Here is a 24,260-nt window from a genome sequence, read left to right as displayed (position 1 = left end):
ATAATCAAGAAAATTATGGTGATGACATGTGAACTTTTAGGTTAAAAGGACAAAATTACCCTCAAAGCACATTATGATTCTCATGCGCATGCAACGGACAATAACGGCTCAATTAAGGAAGAGTCAAAGGTGATCAAAATGGTATTTATTCAAATCCCCTTCATCACTCCTCATCAAATCTTTATTCAAAAGGTAACTCCCAATTTTCCTATTTAATTTAGAATTAATTGCCATGTTAATTACAAGATATTATTTCACATAATATCTTGCAATTATTCACCCAATTACACCATATATGCCCGGCCACTATTCTCCAAATAGGGCCAGCCATTTCCCTATACCAAGCCCTATTATCCCACTAAAAAGCTAAGTCATTTGGTACCCACAAACTCTTAAATACATTCTTTTTAGAATTCTAACATTGGTATCGGAGATTCTTCGGCCAAACCCCCCCAATTCATCGTGGGCGTGTGAGGCTTTTGACCTTAATCTTAAGTGTTATTATTTTGCAGGTGCATTTTCATCAAAGGAGAAAACGGCGGAAATTTGCATCCACAAGTTGGTGCTTTCATTAAGAGTTTGATTCACATGCTCGAAGAAGACTCTCGCATTCAAAGTTTCTTGTTTCTCGTTCATTTATAGATCTTTCATATGTTCTTATTCCTAGAATATTTTTTATAAAGTTCTTTGAAAAAAACGTAAAAGATAAGTACGATGGCGAGAAATTCGGAAACCACAATGAACGGAATTTCCTACGTTCAAGGATTTGGACCAAGCGATAGAGACCGTGATGTAGCCCTACCATGACGATCCATGAGGCTTAACATGATGGCTAGTGGAGCGGCACCACCTCCACGGGGTACCATCATGGCAGCCATCATGGCAGCAACCATAGTAGCAGCCCTTAGTGAGCCCACTGCCCATAGTGAGTAGGCCACCTTGCAACATTAAACCTAGGCCCTTGCTATAAGGCAACTAGCCCAACGCTAAGCAGTCCACATCCAGCAGACCCACAATGCTGCAATGGCAATTGAGGCCCAAGCAGCTGCAGCAAATAGAGCACCCAGCACTCGTGAGCCCAATCTTAGCGCGCTCCAACGTGATCCAAAAGAGAAGACATTTCGTACCTGAACGAGTGGCGATCATCGAAACAAAAATCGACAAGTTACTGGAGGCCGGATTTATAGAAGAGGTAAAATACTCAACATGGCTAGCCAACGTCATGCTAGTAATGAAGAAAAAGAAGGGCGAATGTAGGGTTTGTGTAGACTACACTGACCTTAACAAAGCATGCTCAAAAGATCCTTATCCAGTTCCTCGAATCGATCTACTAGTAGATTCAACTTCTAGGAACCAGCTATTCAGTTTCTTGGATGCATACTCCAGCAACAACCAAATAGTTATGCATGAGCCCGACAAGGAGAAAATCGCGTTCGTGATTGAGCGAGGCACCTATTGCTACAAAGTCATGCCTTTTGGCCTCAAGAACGTGGGAACTACTTTCTAATGACTAGTAAACATGATGTTCAAGAAGAAAATTAGAGTAACCATGGAGGTCTACGTTGACAACATTATGGTGAAGGGCAAGCAGGGATCAGATCACATCGGTAATTTGGTGGAAACTTTCAACATCTTTAGAAAGTGCAAGATGAAGCTCAATCCCGCTAAATGCACATTCAAAGTATCTTTAGGCAGATTCTTACGGTACTTAGTAACCCAACAAAGAATTGAAGTCTATCCCAAGTAGATCCGAGCAATCCTAGAGATGAAGTCTCTAACTACCTTGAAAGAGATCCAAAGCTTAACTGGACAAGCAGCCGTGCTCAACCACTTCTTCTCACGATCTACCGATCGATGCAAGTCTTTTTTCAAAGCAATCAAGATGGCACAACGAGACAAATGGAATGATGAGTGCGAAAAAGTTTTCCAAGACTTGAAGAAGTATCTCACATCACCTCTCTTACTTTCCAAGTTGGAAGCAGTGGAGGATTTATACATCTACTTGGCAATTTCAAAAGTAACAGTAAGCTATGCCCTTATACTAGAAAAGCTAGGGGCCCAATTATCGGTATTCTACACTTCTAATGCTTTTTTTGATGTGGAAACCAAATATCCAAAGATCGAGAAATTGATTTTGGCACTAGTTGTTGCGGCTTGGAAGTTTAGACCATATTTTCAAGCTTATACAATCATCGTTATGACTCAGTATCCTCTATGATTAATCTTACATGGTCCAGATGTTTCTTAATGAGTAATGAAATGGGCGTTGGAACTTGGCCAATACGGTTTAGTTTTCCAACCCCGCATGGTGATAAAGGCCCAAGCCTTGGCAAACTTCATAGCAGAATTCACGACTTGCCTAAACGACGCAACATAGCTACCCAATGACGCCCCAAAGGCAACCGAGCACGCCCTAGCAACGCCTGTCTCACCCGATGAAGACTTCTGGCATTTGCACATCGACGGTGCATCTAATTATAAGGGCTTGGGAGTAGGCGTGGTCTTTATCACCCCAGACGGTTTGATGCTCGAGCAAACATTCATTCTAAGCTTCAAGGCATCCAACAACGAAACTGAGTACGAAGCCCTACTAGCAGGCCTCCGAATGGCAAAAGACTTGGCGGTGAAAAAGCTTGCAATTCATTTCAATTCCCAACTAATCACCAACCAAACTACTGGGAAGTACACGGTATAGCATCCGAAGATGGCGCAATACCTAGAGAAGGTACGAAAGCAACTTGAGGCATTTCAAACTTACACCCTTACTCAAGTTTCGCGGGCAGACAACACCTACGTGGACGTGTTCTCCGCCCTTGACCACCAACTCAAACGCTCTATTCCAGTGGAGTATCTAGACAAACCAAGCATAGAGGTGGAACCATCATCCGAGGTGTCATAGGTTAGTACAACTCCAAACTGGCAAGATTCCATTATAGACTACCTGGTAAATGGCACACTCCTTACGGAAAGATTGAAGTATAGAAAACTCCAAAAAAAGGCAGCGCGTTACTACATATGGAACGACATTCTCGTTCGAATATCCTACACTGGACCACATATCCGCTGTCTAGCACTTCTCGATGACCTAAAGGTTCTAAATTTAATCCATGAAGGTGTTTATGGAAATCACTCCGGATGCCGATCCTTAGCACAAAAGGTTCTTAATGCAAGCTTTTACTGGCCTACTATGCATCAAGACGCTAAAGAGTTAGTACAAAAGTGCGCCACTGCCAACGTTACAAGCCGATACCAGTACTACTTGCCAATAAGCTACACCTACAGATGAGTTATTGGTTGTTCATGCAGTGGGTAAGTAAAGCCAATGTCACTCGCTACTGGGGGCAAAAACATGATGATTGTGGCAACTAATTGCTTCACTAAATGGGTGGAAGCAGAGCCCATGACAACCACAACTCAAACGGATATAGAACGCTTTATATAGAGGAATATCATCTATGATAGGAGCATATTTAGGCAACTTAGTTGGCTTGTTCTTGTGCATTTACGTTGTTATTTCTTAGTTCTTTAATCACCAACCAAACTACTGGGAAGTACACGGTATAACATCCGAAGATGGCGCAATACCTAGAGAAGGTACGAAAGCAACTTGAGGCATTTCAAACTTACACCCTTACTCAAGTTTCGCGGGCAGACAACACCTACGTGGACGTGCTCTCCGCCCTTGACCACCAACTCAAACGCTCTATTCCAGTGAAGTATCTAGACAAACCAAGCATAGAGGTGGAACCATCATCCGAGGTGTCATAGGTTAGTACAACTCCAAACTGGCAAGATTCCATTATAGACTACCTGGTAAATGGCACACTCCTTACGGAAAGATTGAAGTATAGAAAACTCCAAAAAAAGGCAGCGCGTTACTACATATAGAACGACATTCTCCTTCGAATATCCTACACTGGACCACATATCCGCTGCCTAGCACTTCTCGATGACCTAAAGGTTCTAAATTTAATCCATGAAGGTGTTTATGGAAATCACTCCGGATGCCGATCCTTAGCACAAAAGGTTCTTAATGCAAGCTTTTACTGGCCTACTATGCATCAAGACGCTAAGGAGTTAGTACAAAAGTGCGCCACTGCCAACGTTACAAGCCGATACCAGTACTACTTGCCAATAAGCTACACCTACAGATGAGTTATTGGTTGTTCATGCAGTGGGCAAGTAAAGCCAATGTCACTCGCTACTGGGGGCAAAAACATGATGATTGTGGCAACTAATTGCTTCACTAAATGGGTGGAAGCAGAGCCCATGACAACCACAACTCAAACGGATATAGAGCGCTTTATATAGAGGAATATCATCTATGATAGGAGCATATTTAGGCAACTTAGTTGGCTTGTTCTTGTGCATTTACGTTGTTATTTCTTAGTTCTTTAATCACCAACCAAACTACTGGGAAGTACACGGTATAACATCCGAAGATGGCGCAATACCTAGAGAAGGTACGAAAGCAACTTGAGGCATTTCAAACTTACACCCTTACTCAAGTTTCGCGGGCAGACAACACCTACGTTGACGTGCTCTCCGCCCTTGACCACCAACTCAAACGCTCTATTCCAGTGAAGTATCTAGACAAACCAAGCATAGAGGTGGAACCATCATCCGAGGTGTCATAGGTTAGTACAACTCCAAACTGGCAAGATTCCATTATAGACTACCTGGTAAATGGCACACTCCTTACGGAAAGATTGAAGTATAGAAAACTCCAAAAAAAGGCAGCGCGTTACTACATATAGAACGACATTCTCCTTCGAATATCCTACACTGGACCACATATCCGCTGCCTAGCACTTCTCGATGACCTAAAGGTTCTAAATTTAATCCATGAAGGTGTTTATGGAAATCACTCCGGATGCCGATCTTTAGCACAAAAGGTTCTTAATGCAAGCTTTTACTGGCCTACTATGCATCAAGACGCTAAGGAGTTAGTACAAAAGTGCGCCACTGCCAACGTTACAAGCCGATACCAGTACTACTTGCCAATAAGCTACACCTACAGATGAGTTATTGGTTGTTCATGCAGTGGGCAAGTAAAGCCAATGTCACTCGCTACTGGGGGCAAAAACATGATGATTGTGGCAACTAATTGCTTCACTAAATGGGTGGAAGCAGAGCCCATGACAACCACAACTCAAACGGATATAGAGCGCTTTATATAGAGGAATATCATCTATGATAGGAGCATATTTAGGCAACTTAGTTGGCTTAGCATATTCATGCGACTTAAATGGCTTGTTCTCGTGCATTTACGTTATGTTTCTCTCGTTATTTTAGTCCTTTATGCTTCTTTTGTGTGTTTTCAGGTTCTAAGGGCCTAGGGAGCAAGAAAGTGCATTTTGAGGCCATTTGGAGCATTTTTGGGCATGGATTAGATAGCTTATCCATGGAGCCAAGAGGATGGACGAATTTGAAGGCCTTGTATTCACTTTGGACATAAAACAAAGGGGCCTAGCCCATTCTCTCTTATTCTCTCCCTTATAGCCATGCAAAGAACCATCCATTCCATCAAAAACAATTCATCAAACACATGCATTCCCTTCACTTTCACCCACATGCAAATTTAATCATTTATTTCCCAACATCATTGCCGTGCACATTCCCTAACATTTCTAGCCATTTCACTTCATCATTACACCACCATTCATTCATTAATCCACATGCACATTCAATCATTCACTCAAGCACCCTTGTGCCTTGTTTCCCCCTTTGTTCCCACCAATCACATGCATCATCATCATTCAACCAAGCCTAACCCGTGCATTCCCCCTAATTCCAGCACCAAAACATGCACTCACATGCATTTTCACCACCATTCACACACACACACCCAAAACGCATCCATGCCGTGGCCTACTCACAATTCCAGCATCTTCACATGTCTTTCTAGCTTTCCCTTTCATTTCCACCACTCATTCTTCATCATTGCAGCCACCTACATGCATTATTCATTAACCTTTCATCATGTAGCCAGAAAATAAGCAAGAAAACATCAATGCCGTGCCTTCACACACCATTTCAGCACATTCCAACACCTTCACATGCAATTCCAGCTTTCACATGTTTTCCTAACTGATTTTCCATCATTAATTAGCCACTTGCATCTTAAACAAACAGCCATATGTTCCCTCCACTACTCCTATAAATACCCTTGCATTCATTCATTCAAGATAATCTGATTCACAACACTTCACACAACACAAACACAACCCTTGTGCCGCAAATCCCCTTCCATTTCTGTGCAGTTTTTCTCCTCCATTGCAGCCACTATCCAACCACTTCCCATCCCTCCAAAACACTTCACATAATCCCCAAAGCTCACCTTAGACCTTGTGCTACAACTACGAGGAAGAAAAGAGTGCCTAAACGTTCATACAATTCAAGTTTGAGTTGTTGGAATGTTTAGGTGTTTCTTTGATTTCAATGTTTGAATTCAATTTTCTTTGTTTTGTAATGGAAGAGAAGAGTGCCTAAACGTTCATACAATTCAAGTTTGAGTTGTTGGAATGTTTAGTTGTTTCTTTGATTTCAAGGTTATGAGGAACTAAACCCCCTTTAGCTAGGGGGTGATTCGAAACTATGTTTATATTTGCAATATGAATTGATTACTTTTGGTTGGAATTTCATAAGTTGTGGATTCAATTCGTTTAACTGTTTGATTGATAACTTATTTATGTATGTTCATTGAGATTGCAAGCTTAATTTTCATGCATGAATATGACGCTAGAATATAAGTGAGTTTCACCTAATTGTTATGAACTTATATTCACAAGTAGTGGAGGTTGCTTATAAACAATCGCGTTAAACGAATTCTTGGCATAAGTTTCATGCGTATTCCATAGTAACGAGTGCCTCGTCAACACTTATAATTTTCATTGAACTTAATGATCTTTGTTGAATGTCTCTATCATGCGTATTCCATAGTTAGGGACTTTGATTAAGAATAATTTGGTTGTAATGCGTATTCCATTCAATCCAATGAATTTAGGGAAATCTGAAAGTTAATTTAAGCGGACCTAATTAACTTGGAGCATTGAGTTTCACAACTTATCGAAAGACCAACTGAGAATCAATATTGTATGCAAGTGTAACATGTGTGGAGAAGAACCCCTTGGCTATTCCATCATCCATATTTTCATCACATTCATATTTACATTTTGCCTTTAATTATATTCTGTCCATTTAATTTAATATAGTCCAAACACATTTCCCCCATATTTCGTTGAGTCTTAATCATTCGTATTTGTTTTATTTTTGTATCTTTAAGCTTTTGGAGTCATAAACAGTTTCAAATTCGTCTAAATCAAGTTCTAGTTTCTATTTGAGTCAGTTTGATTGTTTTAGGCAGTTTGAGTTTTTCAAAGCCATTCTGAGTCATAGTAGTCTTGTTAAGAGTTTTTACATTTAGTTTTTGTGTTTTAAAGTCAATTCAAATTAGATTAGCACCCCTAGTTAATCCCCGGTTAGAACGATCCCTACTTACATTATTACTACAATTGTCACAAATAGGGTTTAATTTGTGTGCGTATAAATTTACGTATCAAATTTTGGCGCCGTTGCCGGGGATTGACAAAGTTGCTAATCCCTTGTCTTGAGTCTTGTTTAAATTGTTTAGTTTCTGTTTTGTTTTAATTTGTTTTGCACCGTGTGTGTGTTTTATTTTCTTACTTGTGTGCAGGTACTAGTTTATGACCCGTAGCTCACAACCTGTTCGTGAGCAAATCTCCGACTTTGACGGTGATTTCGAGAGGACTTTGAGAAGGAACAAGAAATTGCAAGAGTCTAATCCTCCTAGTCCCGAACCTGAAGTAGAAGAGGAAGCCACGGATTGGGTTAAAGAGGAAGTACCAACCATGGCCGTGGACAATCGAACCATTAAATAGCTTTCTGCCTCAGGTTTGGCCAATGCAGCCCCTCTTTGCATTCAATACCCCGCGGTTGCCCAAGGCAAGACCGATGAATTGGATCTCAAATCCAGTTTGTTACACCATATTCCGAAGTTCCATGGCTTGTCTATGGAAGACCTCAACAAACACTTGAAGGAGTTCGAGGTGGTTTGTTCGAGCATGACCCCCGTCAATGTGGATAGGAGTATATTGAAGATGAAGGCCTTTCCATTTTCACTTATGGACAAGGCCAAAGATTGGCTCTACGAACTAGCCCCGGGAACTGTGACTTCGTGGGAGAGTATGAAGCATGCTTTCTTGGAGAAATTCTTCCCTACTTCGAGAGTGATTCTCCTACGGAAGAAAATTAGTGGTATTCAACAGAATCATGGTGAGACATTCCCGGCTTATTATGAGCGCTTCAAGGGCCTTGTAGCTTCATGTCCTCAACATCAAATGAAGGAGGAACTTCTCCTTCAATATTTCTATGAGGGCCTCCTTCCTATCGAACGTCAAATGCTTGATGCATCAGCGGGAGGAGCATTAGTGGACAAAACACCAAGGGATGCCAAGATTCTCATAGCCAACCGAGCGCTCAACGCTCAACAATATGAAGGAGTGGGTCAAAGGGAAGCCCCACGGCAACAAAGTGTAAATGAGGTGAGTGCTATTTCTGAAATTCAATCACAACTTGCTAATCTTACTTCTCTTGTTTCTCAGGTTGTGATTGGTCCAAAAGCACAAGAACACCAAGTTTGTGGCGTGTGCTCAATTCAAGGGCATCTATCCGACAAGTGCCCTCAACTAATTGAGAATGGTGGGTGGGAATCTGCCAATGCAATTGGTTTCCAAGGACAAAATCAAAACAACCCATACTCGAACACTTACAATGTCGGATGGAGGGACCATCCAAACTTCAAATGGAGGGAGCCACAACAAGCGGCCCAACAAGGAGGATTTAGGCCAAACCCCCCTGGTTTTTATTCCAAGCCGTATGCACCCCAACAACCCCAACAACCCCAACAACCTTCGGCATCATCTCATTCAGGTACGTCCTTGGAAAGTGATCAAGCTATGCAATTACTAACCTCTATTTCGCAGGGATTGCAAAATCAAAACAACCGGATAACAAATAACGAGAAGGAGATGATGGATATGAAGAAACAAATAGGGCAGATTTTTGAGTTCCTTGGACAGATTAGAGAGCAAGGAAAGCTTCCTAGCTCAACCACAGTCAATCCAAAGGGAGGATTCGAATCCGCCAAGGCCATCACCCTAAGGGGTGGAAAAGAAGTTGGGACCGAGCCAAACAATCCCAAATCTGCCCAGAAAGTAGATGAAGAGACGACACAACCTGAGGCAGATCACCCTAACTCGGCCAAATCAGGTAATTTAAGTTCAAATTCATGTACTTCACGTCCTAATCTGCCCAATGTACCTTTTCCTAGTAGGTTCATGCAAGAAAAAAAGGAAGAAAGCGAGAAGGACATTCTTGAAACGTTCCGGAAGGTGCAAGTGAACATACCGCTTCTCGATGCAATCAAACAGGTTCCAAAGTATGCTAAATTCCTCAAGGACCTATGCAATACAAAGAGAAGAAGGGCAAACAAAGAGGTAGTGAAGGTAAGCGAGAATGTGTCCGCTGTTTTGCAACGTAAACTGCCTACCAAGTGCAAAGACCCCGGTAGTTTCACGATTCCTTGTGTGATTGGACATAATCGTTTTGAACATGCCATGCTTGATTTAGGTGCATCCATAAATGTCATGCCTTATTCTATTTATGCATCTATGAATTTGGGTGAATTAAAACAAGATAGTGTAATTATACAATTGGCCGATCGTTCTAACGCGTATCCAAAAGGAGTTTTGGAAGATGTGCTTGTGCAGGTGAACCATTTAATTTTTCCGGCTGATTTCTACGTCCTAGACATGGAGGATTCAGCCCATTCTACATCTTTGCCGATTCTCCTTGGTAGGCCATTCATGAAGACGGCCCGAACGAAGATTGATGTATACAAAGGCACCTTGACAATGGAATTCGATGGGGAAGTGATTGATTTTAATATTTCTGAAACTATGAGATATCCCGTTGATGACCATTCTTGTTTTTCCATTGATGTTATCGATTCTTTGGCGCAGGTATACCTTGAAGAATTGAACGAGGACGCCCTGGAAACAACCATCACTAAGGCCATAGAGCGCAAAAATGAAGGATTTGGGCCAATGCAAGGCCACGGCAAGGAGGAGGAATTCTTTGCAATGGGTTCTAGTGAAGAAATAATTGAGGTTGTGGCAGTCCTTGAGTCATTGCCACAACAATATGGTAAGGTTCCACTCTCACTTTCAAATTCAGTTTCCACTAAGATGCTACCTTCTGTTGTTCAGGCACCATCGCTTGAACTTAAGCCGTTGCCGGACCATTTGAAGTATGTGTTTTTGGGAAAAGGTGAAACATTGCCCGTCATCATTTCATCAAGTCTCACGGCAATGAAGGAGGAGAAGCTTGTGAGGGTGCTGCGAGAGCACAAAACGGCCATAGGGTGGACTTTGGCCGACATTAAAGGAATAAGCCCTACCACATGCATGCACCGTATACTTCTTGAGGAGGGGGCTAAACCAACTCGAGAGGCTCAGCGCCGTCTCAACCCTCCAATGATGGAAGTTGTGAAAAAGGAGATTATCAAACTTCTTGATTGTGGAGTGATTTATCCGATCTCTGATAGTCGTTGGCTGTCACCGGTGCAATGTGTTCCAAAGAAGTCCGAAGTGACAGTGGTGAAGAATGCTGAGAATGAGCTTGTGCCAACCCGCATTCAAACAGGTTGGCGAGTATGTATCGATTACCGGAAGCTAAATGCCATGACTAGGAAAGATCACTTTCCTTTGCCATTCATCGACCAGATGCTCGAAAGGTTAGCCGGTCATGCTTTTTACTGTTTTCTTGATGGATACTCTGGATATAACCAAATTGTGATAGCCCCGGATGATCAAGAGAAGACCACATTCACATGTCCCTTTGGAACATTTGCTTATCGTCGCATGCCATTTGGCTTATGCAACGCACCGGCCACTTTCCAAAGGTGTATGGTAAGTATATTTTCCGATTTTGTTGAAAAGATCATTGAGGTTTTCATGGATGATTTCAGTGTATTTGGGAGTTCATTTGATAATTGCTTGGATAATCTGACCTTAATTTTGAAACGATATGTTGAAACTAACCTTGTCTTGAATTGGGAGAAATGTCATTTTATGGTGAAACAAGGTATAGTTTTAGGACATATTGTTTCAGAAAAAGGAATTGAAGTAGATAAATCGAAAATAGACCTTGTACGTCACTTACCCTCTCCTACTTCGGTTAGAGAGGTACGTTCGTTTCTTGGCCATGCAAGTTTCTATAGGCGTTTTATCAAGGACTTCTCCAAGATGTCCAACCCTCTTTGCCGATTGCTTCAAAAAGATGTGCCATTCAAGTTTGATGAAGAGTGTAATTCGGCATTTAACCAACTCAAGGAGAAGCTAGTCTCGGCCCCCATTATTGTACCTCCAGATTGGAGCCTTCCGTTCGAGCTCATGTGCGATGCATCCGACTATGCATTAGGAGCTGTTCTAGGACAAAGAAGAGACAAGCGGCCGCATGTCATATACTATGCCTCTCGGACTCTCAATGATGCCCAATTGAACTACTCCACGACGGAAAAAGAACTTCTAGCTGTGGTTTTTGCTTTAGATAAATTCCGTTCATATTTAATTGGAACTAAAGTAATCATTTATTCTGATCATGCAGCTTTGAGGTACTTGCTCACGAAAAAAGAAGCAAAGCCGAGGCTTATCCGATGGATGCTTTTTCTCCAAGAATTCGATATCGAAATCCGGGACAAGAAAGGAAGTGAAAACGTGGTGGCTGACCACTTGAGCCGTATGGTGCATGAAGAGGATGCCGTGCCTATCATAGAGACATTCCCAGATGAGCAACTGATGTCCGTCAAGGTAAGTGAACCCTGGTATGCTGATTTGGTGAATTATTTGGTGTCTAAACATGTTCCTAGAGAATTACTTAAACACCAATGTGATAAATTAAAGAAAGAGGCACGGTTTTATGTGTGGGATGACCCGTATTTATGGAAATATTGCCCTGACCAAGTTATACGTAGGTGTGTGCACGATTCTGAGTTTAATGCTATTCTAACCTTTTGTCACACTTATGCTTGTGGAGGACACTTTGGCACTCAAAGAACAGCACTTAAGGTGTTAGAATGTGGTTTCTATTGGCCTACCATCTTTAGGGATGCTAGAACTTTTTGCATGTCTTGTGATAGATGCCAAAGAACGGGCAATATTGGTCCTAAACAACAAATGCCGCAAACCCCCATTTTTAGTGTTGAAATCTTTGATGTTTGGGGTATTGATTTTATGGGTCCCTTTCCTTCATCACATGGGTTTCTTTATATATTGCTTGCTGTGGACTATGTGTCGAAATGGGTGGAAGCAAAAGCCACCCGAACTAATGATTCTCGAGTGGTTGCAGATTTTGTGCAAACTAACATTTTTGCAAGGTTTGGAATGCCACGAGTGCTAATCAGTGATGGAGGTTCCATTTTTGTAATCGAACCATCGAGGCGTTGCTCAAGAAATACAATGTCACGCATAAGGTGGCCACACCTTATCATCCTCAAACGAGCGGGCAAGCCGAGGTTTCGAATAGGGAAATCAAGCAAATTCTTGAGAAGACCGTGGGGCCTACAAGGAAGGATTGGAGTTTGCGCTTAAACGATGCATTGTGGGCGTATCGCACTGCCTACAAAACTCCCATTGGGATGTCACCTTTTCGGCTCATCTATGGGAAGCCATGCCATCTTCCCGTCGAACTAGAGCATCGTGCACATTGGGCTGTCAAAACATTCAATATGGACCTTGATGCCGCAGGTTTACATAGGAAGCTTCAATTATGTGAGCTTGATGAAATCCGACATGAAGCATATGAGAATGCCCGGATTTACAAGGAGAAAACAAAGGCATTTCATGACAAGATGATTCGTGCCAAGACGTTCTCTATTGGGCAGAAAGTGTTGTTGTTCAATTCTCGCCTTCGGTTGTTTCCGGGTAAGTTGCGTTCCAAATGGGTTGGTCCTTTTATTGTCACTAATGTTTTCCCTCATGGTGCAGTGCAAATCAAAAGTTCAAGGACGCAGCAAGAATTCAAAGTGAATGGGCATCGATTGAAGCCCTATTACGAGATGTTTGAGGAGCATGTCGTGGAGGAGGTACCCCTCCATGCCGTGAAACCTAGTCAAGCTTAAACGGAGGTACCGTCCGGCTGCAAAATGTAAAAGCAAGCGCTACTTGGGAGGCAACCCATGCATTCAACAAAGGAAGAACTAGAAAGCACTCCAATTCCAGATTCCTAAAAACTCTTCTCTTTGTTGCTATTTCGTTTCTGCCTTGTTAGGTTGTTTAGTTATTGTTGTTTGTTTATTAATTGTGTGAGTCTATGATTGTAACATTGAGAAAATGTTTGATTTATTGATAGGCACTGCTAAACAAAGAAAGATGGAGCCTTCACAAAGGGCGTTTACTTGAAGCCCCACTACGAGGCGTCGAAGCAGAAGGCATAGAAGCGGGAGGCATAGGGGCAGAAGACATCGGAGCAGAAGGCATCGGAGCTAGAGCATTCCAGGCCTCAATACTTGGCCAAGCGCTGGATGACCCAGGAAACAGGTGCCTCTGGAGATAAGCCGCAAGCCTTTGACGGTCACTGTGAATTCGACCCTCAGATTCTTGCAGTTCATCAAGCTTCCTCTTCATGCCCGACGAATAGTTATTTGCAAGCACATGCAAACTTCTATTCTCATACTTAAGCTGCTGGATCTCCTGCTTGAGACTTTCCACCTCTGCCATCAATGATTCCACCTGACGGGAGCGGGCAAGCAGGCGTTGGCCCATGTTGGACACAGAACTCGCACACTGAACACTAAGTGCGAGGGACTCTTGAACGGCCAACTCATCGGACCGTCCTGACAGCAGCCTACTATCTTTTGGAGTGAGGAGGTTCCTAGCTACTATTGTAGCTGTTGTGGCGTCTTGCATCACGGAGTCTTCACCTGTGAGAGGACCGTTAGAAGAAAAGAAAGAAGGGCGCCATACGTTACCTTGACGCGGCGCGCCCGTATCACTGCTAAGGCTCAATTCCAAGCTAAGGTTCGATGAGTTTACCATTTTCAAAAGTGTTCAAAGAGAAGGGGAGGATGAAGTTAAATTTCAAAGGGCCGGAGTCGGTTTTCAAGAATGGGAAATCTTCAGAGTGTGTTTGTTGTGGTGATCGATAGCTCAATAAAAAAGCCAAGGCGACGCGTCCACCAATTCAAAAAGCCGGAATTTCCGGTGTAATTTAGGCGACGCTTTCTCGGCTTTTCAGAAGGCGCGTTCAACTTTGTCAAAAGATTTCTTCTTTTCAGACAACACGTGGAGGCCATCATCACAACTACACATCTTTAGCCGACAAGCGCAAAGTTCGGCGACGCTTTCTCTGCTTTTCAGAAGACGCGTGCAGCTTTGTCAAAAGGAGCCGTATCTGCACTACCACGTGTCGCTCAGAACTCGAAGGGGCGCCTGCTCAGAAATCGAAGAGGCGTATTCAAAAATCGAAGAGGCGCCACTATTTCAAAAAGCCGGAGTTGCGGGATCAAAACGTTTGTCGACAAAGGTAAAAAGTACCACCACTTGCTATTATCTCTATATATGTCGACCTTTGTCTTTTATGGCAGGGCAAACCTGAAGAAAATGCCCAACTCTCCCTCACCTCTGAGGGTGCACTCCCAGCAAAGCCTTTCGAAATACTAAATTCTTTCTTCTTCCCCAAATATGATACCAGATGTTTGGAGTACAGATGACCCAGGAGGAAACAGCACAACAAATACATGTGCTGATTCATTCACCGCTTCTTCAAAAGCAAAGGTATCTCATATCATCAAGGTCAAAAGCAAAAGTATCTCATATCATGCTCTTTCCCTGTCTTTTTCTTTGTCCTTGTTCTTACTCGCATGGCAAAGTAAAAGAAGCAATCAGCCGGCACTTGGAGTCAGTCTTCCGTTCTGGAGCCAACTGCCTGGAATCTATTCCTGATTGCTTACCTAGCGTTGCTCTCGAGTAGTCATCTTCAACGGTTGATACACTTCCGGAGAAGGGACCACTTCTGCAAAGGGGAGCGAGTAAGGCAAGTGAAAATGATACATTGAAGCATGTGGAGACAAACATAGGCTGAGTTATCCTCCAACCCTTTTCATTACGAATTGGAAAGATTGAACAAAGAAACAGACCAAAGGGATAAGCTCAGACTTTCGGGGGAGACCAAAAGAACCATCCTGCTGCCCAGTTCAAAAGTAGCACAAAGGAAAATCAACGATGGGCAGAAACCAGTTCAAGAGTAAGCCTGTGGAATCACAAAGATCAAAGCCTCAATGCAATCACCAAGGAGAAGAGGGAATTTACACTCCATAACCAGATTTGCGTCCCTAAACTCTTCTCTTTGTTAATTACATTCTGCCATGTTTAGTATGTTGAATTGCTTTTTGTGTGTTTACTTATGTTTTGTGTGAATCTATGCTTAAAACATTGAGGACAATGTTTGATTTAAGTATGGGGGGGGGGGGGTAACTAAGTATATTTATGCAAATTCATGGGATTTTATCACCCATAACTTCAAATGTTGTTCCTTGCTGTTTTAAGGTGTTTTTAAATTGTTTTAGAGTGTTTTAGTGTGTTTTGTTTTATAACTCCGAAAATCACATAAAAATTTGAAAAAAATGTTTTGAAAAGCCTAAAAAGAGTGTTTTGAGTCGTTTTTGTGTGTTTGTGTCTTAGGGTATCTTCCAACAAAATGAAAAGGATTTGGTTTGTAATTGCATGACTGTTAAAGAGAATTATAAACATGGATGAAAGTTTGATTTACTCTTGGTATATGCTTGGTTATGGTTATAATGTATAACTTCACATGCAATCATAAAAGAAAAATTCGTTTTAGTAACATGCTTGAAGGAAGGAACTCAAACAAACGCTACAACCCTGTGAGACTCGAGCCATTACCTTCTTTGGAGAGTTATAATCTGTGATTTCTTGTTTTCTAAAGTCGTTGCATGATCTCATCATTCCTTGCTTGGTTGCTACTTAGAATGCAATTGTATCATGATAGAACTAAATGCTAGAACTTATATCCATTTCATTCAAAGCATGACATTGAATTGCATAATATATATCAAGATGAAGTTGTTGCCACCATAGCCAAATAGCCTTACTTCCCATATTTCGTATATATTAATTTTAACCCCGTTGAGCCTCGTTTAGCCTATTTTCTTTGCTAACCACATCACCCCTTACCTAGCCTAGAGTAGGACTTTCCTATACCCTTGTTCTTGAAGTATAGTGAGCATGACTTAAATGAATTCCTTTTGATTAATATGTTGCAGAAAATAAGTGTGGGGGAAGGGATTTTGGTGTGTCTGTATGTGCCTAAGTCTTAAAGAAGGCACGGAAAAAAAAAAAAAAGAAAAAAAAAATGTGAGAAAAAGAAGAAGAAAAGAAAGAAAAAGAGTGAAAATAAGTGAGAATGGACTCACAAGTGTGATTGTTGAAGAAAGGGCCCAAAAAGTTTGAATATGGCCCTAAGTTTTGTGTGACTTCCCCTTGGGTGTTCAAAGTTGACTTCTGCGTTCTAAAGGGAATTCTAAGTGCCTAATTCAATACTTTGCTCACTATGGCTTAAAGAACGTTTGTTTTCCCTATCCTTTCATTGTTAGCCAACTCCCCAAGCCCCGTTACAACCTTTGACTTCTATCTTGATCGTTATGTGTTCAATAATGTGGAGTTTGGAATTGATATGAGCTTATGGAATCACTGGTTCTCGTTCTAAGTAGTAGCATTCCATTCATGAGATCATATTCATGTCATTATCGTAAATCCAGAAAATGCTTTCTTTGTTATAACATATGTGAGTGTTAGAATTCATATTTACATCAATCTTCTCACATATAACTTGTGTAGGGTGTGTAGTCAGAAAATCTGTGTGAAAAACGAGTGCATATCTTGTAAGGATTTGAGCAAATTCTCTAAGGCATGTTACTACATTCAAAACATGGTTTTAAATGCTTAATTGTGAAATAATATGTGGTGACTATGAGTAAGAATGTACTTAAGTGTAAAGATGGCTAAAATCTGTGGGAATAATGATTTTTAACTTGTCATGTGCATTGGAAATCCCTAAGACGATTGTTGGAAGGTTTAGGTTTTGTTTTGTTTTTCTGTTTTGCTCGAGGACTAGCAAAAGATAAGTGTGGGGGAGTTTGATAGGAGCATATTCATGCGACTTAAATGGTTTGTTCTCGTGCATTTACGTTATGTTTCTCTCGTTATTTTAGTCCTTTATGCTTCTTTTGTGTGTTTTCAGGTTCTAAGGGCCTAGGGAGCAAGAAAGTGCATTTTGAGGCCATTTGGAGCATTTTTGGGCATGGATTGGATAACTTATCCATGGAGCCAAGAGGATGGACGAATTTGAAGGCCTTGTATTCACTTTGGACATAAAACAAAGGGGCCTAGCCCATTCTCTCTTATTCTCTCCCTTATAGCCATGCAAAGAACCATCCATTCCATCAAAAACAATTCATCAAACACATGCATTCCCTTCACTTTCACCCACATGCAAATTTAATCATTCATTTCCCAACATCATTGCCGTGCACATTCCCTAACATTTCTAGCCATTTCACTTCATCATTACACCACCATTCATTCATTAATCCACATGCACATTCAATCATTCACTCAAGCACCCTTGTGCCTTGTTTCCCCCTTTGTTCCCACCAATCACATGCATCATCATCATTCAACCAAGCCTAACCCGTGCATTCCCCCTAATTCCAGCACCAAAACATGCACTCCCATGCATTTTCACCACCATTCACACACACACACCCAAAACGCATCCATACCGTGGCCTACTCACAATTCCAGCATCTTCACATGTCTTTCTAGCTTTCCCTTTCATTTCCACCACTCATTCTTCATCATTGCAGCCACCTACATGCATTATTCATTAACCTTTCATCATGTAGCCAGAAAATAAGCAAGAAAACATCAATGCCGTGCCTTCACACACCATTTCAGCACATTCCAACACCTTCACATGCAATTCCAGCTTTCACATGTTTTCCTAACTGATTTTCCATCATTAATTAGCCACTTGCATCTTAAACAAACAGCCATATGTTCCCTCCACTACTCCTATAAATACCCTTGCATTCATTCATTCAAGATAATCTGATTCACAACACTTCACACAACACAAACACAACCCTTGTGCCGCAAATCCCCTTCCATTTCTGTGCAGTTTTTCTCCTCCATTGCAGCCACTATCCAACCACTTCCCATCCCTCCAAAACACTTCACATAATCCCCAAAGCTCACCTTAGACCTTGTGCTACAACTACGAGGAAGAAAAGAGTGCCTAAACGTTCATACAATTCAAGTTTGAGTTGTTGGAATGTTTAGGTGTTTCTTTGATTTCAATGTTTGAATTCAATTTTCTTTGTTTTGTAATGGAAGAGAAGAGTGCCTAAACGTTCATACAATTCAAGTTTGAGTTGTTGGAATGTTTAGTTGTTTCTTTGATTTCAAGGTTATGAGGAACTAAACCCCCTTTAGCTAGGGGGTGATTCGAAACTATGTTTATATTTGCAATATGAATTGATTACTTTTGGTTGGAATTTCATAAGTTGTGGATTCAATTCGTTTAACTGTTTGATTGATAACTTATTTATGTATGTTCATTGAGATTGCAAGCTTAATTTTCATGCATGAATATGACGCTAGAATATAAGTGAGTTTCACCTAATCGTTATGAACTTATATTCACAAGTAGTGGAGGTTGCTTATAAACAATCGCGTTAAACGAATTCTTGGCATAAGTTTCATGCGTATTCCATAGTAACGAGTGCCTCGTCAACACTTATAATTTTCATTGAACTTAATGATCTTTGTTGAATGTCTCTATCATGCGTATTCCATAGTTAGGGACTTTGATTAAGAATAATTTGGTTGTAATGCGTATTCCATTCAATCCAATGAATTTAGGGAAATCTGAAAGTTAATTTAAGCGGACCTAATTAACTTGGAGCATTGAGTTTCACAACTTATCGAAAGACCAACTGAGAATCAATATTGTATGCAAGTGTAACATGTGTGGAGAAGAACCCCTTGGCTATTCCATCATCCATATTTTCATCACATTCATATTTACATTTTGCCTTTAATTATATTCTGTCCATTTAATTTAATATAGTCCAAACACATTTCCCCCATATTTCGTTGAGTCTTAATCATTCGTATTTGTTTTATTTTTGTATCTTTAAGCTTTTGGAGTCATAAACAGTTTCAAATTCGTCTAAATCAAGTTCTAGTTTCTATTTGAGTCAGTTTGATTGTTTTAGGCAATTTGAGTTTTTCAAAGCCATTCTGAGTCATAGTAGTTTTGTTAAGAGTTTTTACATTTAGTTTTTGTGTTTTAAAGTCAATTCAAATTAGATTAGCACCCCTAGTTAATCCCCGGTTAGAACGATCCCTACTTACATTATTACTACAATTGTCACAAATAGGGTTTAATTTGTGTGCGTATAAATTTACGTATCAGCAAGATTCCATTATAGACTACCTGGTAAATGGCACACTCCTTACGGAAAGATTGAAGTATAGAAAACTCCAAAAAAAGGCAGCGCGTTACTACATATGGAACGACATTCTCGTTCGAATATCCTACACTGGACCACATATCCGCTGCCTAGCACTTCTCGATGACCTAAAGGTTCTAAATTTAATCCATGAAGGTATTTATGGAAATCACTCCGGAGGCCGATCCTTAGCACAAAAGGTTCTTAATGCAAGCTTTTACTGGCCTACTATGCATCAAGACGCTAAGGAGTTAGTACAAAAGTGCGCCACTGCCAACGTTACAAGCCGATACCAGTACTACTTGCCAATAAGCTACACCTACAGATGAGTTATTGGTTATTCATGCAGTGGGCAAGTAAAGCCAATGTCACTCGCTACTGGGGGCAAAAACCTGATGATTGTGGCAACTAATTGCTTCACTAAATGGGTGGAAGCAGAGCCCATGACAACCACAACTCAAACGGATATAGAGCGCTTTATATAGAGGAACATCATCTATGATAGGAGCATATTTAGGCAACTTAGTTGGCTTGTTCTTGTGCATTTACGTTGTTATTTCTTAGTTCTTTAAGTCTTTTAAGTTATTTTCGTATGTTTTCAGGTTCTAAGGGCTAAAGGAGCAAAGAAGTGCATTTTGGAGCCTTTTGGAGCACTTTTGGGCTAAGGATGGATAGCTTATGCATGGAACCAAAGTGTTGGAAGAAATTGAAGGCCTTGTATGCACTTTAGGACACAAAACAATGGCCCTAGCCCAATTACACACCATTGTCGTAGCCTTCCCCCTCCATAACCACCAATTCCAGCCATCTTCCACATATTCTCCCTTTTGTGCCGTGCATTCCCCTTCCAATTACACCTTTCCCACTTCATCATTCAGCCACATGCTCTCCCATTCATTCACTCTTTAATCATATTCCCTAGCTGTTTTTCCATTCATTCCCTTCATTATTTCAGCCACATGCACTATTAATCATAGAGCCACATGCACTCTTAATCATTCAGCCACATTCTCTCCCATTCATTCACTCTTTAATCATATTCCCTAGCTGTTTTTCCATTAATTCCCTTCATTATTTCAGCCACATGCACTCTTAATCATAGAGCCACATGCACTCTTAATCATTCAGCCACATTCTCTCCCATTCTCTCCCTATAAAACCATGCATCCCATCACCTATAACCATGAATGCTTGGGCCGTGCATTCCCCTTCCATTTTCCAGCATTTCCCCCATCCTGGCAGCAGCACTTCAACCATTCCTCACTCCATTCCACACATCCACATACCTTTCCACCACCTTCCAACCATCAAACACTCATCCACACCCAACCTATACCCCTTGCCGTGCCTCTACACCCCCCAAAACCCATTTTACATCATCAAAACAGCCCAGAAACCATCACTATCCAATCTGCCACAAGCAAGGGAAAGGAGACAGTTTCACACAATTGTTTGGCTCTTCATTCTGAGTTGTTGAACAATTATAGGTGTATTCTATCTTATATTTCAATGTCTAATTCATGTAATCTTTGTTTTGCCTTGAGAATGATTGGCTAAATTCGTTTTGGCTAAGGGTGTATTCGAAACCATGATTATATATGTGAAATAAGTTGATTACTTCCAGTTATCGTTGCATAAGTCGTGAATACAATTTGCTTAACCGTTTGATTTAGAACTTATTATTGTATGTTGATTGAGAGTGCACGCTTAATTTGCATGCTTGAATTTGGTGCTAGGATATAAGTTTGTTTCACCTAATCGTTATGAATTTATATTCACAAGTAGTGAAGGTCGCTAGTCACGATCATGTTAAGTAGATTCCTGGCAAGAGTTTCATGCTTTTCATAGTTACAAATGCCTTGTCGATGCTTATGATTTCCAAAGATCGTAATGTTTCTAACTTGTATCTTTATCATGCTGTTCATATAGAGAACTTGTTAGGAATAATTTGTTTGCGATGCATATTCATCCAATTCAATGATTCTAGGGAAATCTGAAGGTTAATTTAAGCGGACCTAATTAACTTGGAGTGTCGAGGTTCATAACTTATTGAATTGATAACTGGAAGTTGATTTACGTTGCATATATTACATGTGTGGAGAAGAACCCCTTAGCTATTCCATCATCCATTGGTCTATCACAATTTGTCTTACAATCTGTTTTCTTTACAATCTGTCCATTTAATTTAATTTCGTCCAAACACAATCCCCCCATATTTTGTTAAGTCTTAGTCATTACAATCTATCTTATTTTGTGTTTTTAAGTATTTGGAGTCTTGTGGACTTGTTTTGAGTTTTTGTTAAGTGAGTTAAATGTTTTAAAGGTTAGTTTTATTTATTTATTGGAGTCAGTTTAAAGTGTTTAGCACCCCTAGTTAATTCCCGGTCAGAACGATCCCTACTTACATCATTACTACAATTGTCACAAATAGGGTTTAATTTGTGTGTCACATTCGTATCGCATCAATCTACCGATTTGGCATCCCTCAATCTATCGTCATGGACAACAGCTCGCAATTCATAGGCAAAGATTTGGCGATGTTCTTCCAGAAATATTTACGCCGAGGTATCCCTAAGGCAATAGGCAGGCTGAAACATCTAACAAGACAATTCTTAACTGCCTCAAGAAGTCCCTCTCCGATAAGAAGGGAAAATGGCAGGACGAACTTCCCGGATGTCTATGGGCGTATCGTACAACCAAACAATGAGCAACCGATGAGACTCCTTTCTCATTGGCATTTGGTTCAGAGGCAATCATTCGGCATTTGGTTCAGAGGCAATCATTTCTTCCAATGTCATTGTGCCAAGTATCAGTACTTTACTGCCAAACATCGAGCAGAACATAAAGGAAATGGCCACAAACTTTGATCTGGCAAATGAGGAATGTGAGAAGGTCGTCACCCGCATCGCAGCCTACCGGCAGCAATTTCTCTCTAGCTATAACAAAAAGGCCAAGATCCGGCAGTTCCAGCCTAGAGATCTAATCCTAAGAAAAGCCTTCATCACTACTCGCAAAAAAGGCTCCAAAAAGATGGATCCCATCTGGAAAGGTCCGTACAAGATCAGTAAAGCAAGCAGCAAAGGTAGTTACACCCTCACCACCATAAACGACAAAAAGATCGAAAAATAGTGGAACATCTACAATCTGAGGAAGTACCGTGCGTAACCTCCCACTACACTAAAGCCCGAAAACTCAAGCAGCTCGACAGGCACCACCTTGCAAGTCGATGACTATCCATTTGTTATGCAGTTTTTACCTTACAGCTAAGTTTTCATTTGTTTCACTTGTTTTGCAATGAGGAATTGAAAAGCAATTTACAACTTGGCTAGGCTGTATGCTTACAACAACCGATCACTCCTACACTTCAAATAAAGATCGTGTCTTTCTTAGGGACTTATCGTATGAATTGCACCCTATTAGGACCAACTATGTTATCCAGTGCAAGAGGGTAAACCAATTCCCTGACACCCACATGGGTTTGCTCTCTGATGCGAGAGGATAAACTATACATTCTGAATATCCAAACGTGGATGAGTAGGGCTGCCCTGGAGTAACTAGGTGCACGATGGCTTGCACTGGGATTCCTAGAAATAGCCACAATGTTTTTTTTTCAAGGCTTAGTTAACTGAAGGATTTTTGGTTTCTTAGCCTAATTCGTAGGGAACCGGGCCTTAGAGATGGATGAGGCGCATTACGCAGTACGCCCTATGGACGGCTGCCTTGGAACCCTAAAGTTGCTACCAAGTGCACTAAGGCAACGTACGGTTTCAGAAGACTGCTTACGGCTTGCCTTTCGGGTAGTAAGCTGCGCCAACCTTATACAATTGCATTTTTTTTGTGAAAGTTTAAACAATTATCATGCATATACGAAGCTCTATCCATTGCCAACATGCTACGCAGTTGATAAGCTTCACCTCTGTCAAGCGCGGAATGTTCATTTAGATCTACACTAATTCCTAAAGTGTTGTGATACTTGCTATGCAACCCACGAAATTGGTTACCTAAAGAGCAAGAAGTTCTCCCGGACCTTTGCCTACGAAATTCCATACAACCGCGTACTTTTGATACGAAAGGTTAGTGAATTTCATGACCCATAAATCTCTAGTATGTTGTGATGTAGGCCACACAGCTTAAAGGATTGAAGAAAGCCACAATTAACAACCAAGTGTTCATGCGGGCTCGTTTGCTTCTGTAAGCAAGGCGTCCGGCTGCCAACCCTACGACTAACAACTTTGAAAACCCACTACTGCAAAGGTCGATAGAGTTCAACCAAAGCAAAAAACAAGGAAAATAAAGAAAATTCTAAAGGTTACCTAGGAGATTACTCTTCAGTAGTTTGGACATCCCATGACTACTCGATTGCCACACCTTCAAAAGCCGCCACACTCTCAATAGCGGCATCATCCAACGCTTCACCCCCGACTGCCACAGCCTGGGCACCAACTTCTCCGACTACTTCACCAATGGAAGCCTCAAAAGTAAAGGGAAACAAGTCTTCCAGAGAAATAAAGAAAGTCTCAAAGTCTTTCCCAACAAACTCAAAGTCAGAGGCCTACCAAAGAGATGATCTACATAACCCAGCTTATAGAAATCGGCCTAACTCTGAACAAGCAAAGCCTCGAGTCCAACCTTATCATATTTTAGA

This window comes from Pyrus communis, chromosome 10, assembly GCF_041283825.1.
Source record: "Pyrus communis isolate YQ-2024b chromosome 10, ASM4128382v1, whole genome shotgun sequence".
Classification (NCBI taxonomy): domain Eukaryota; kingdom Viridiplantae; phylum Streptophyta; class Magnoliopsida; order Rosales; family Rosaceae; genus Pyrus; species Pyrus communis.
This window is presented reverse-complemented; position numbering follows the sequence as displayed.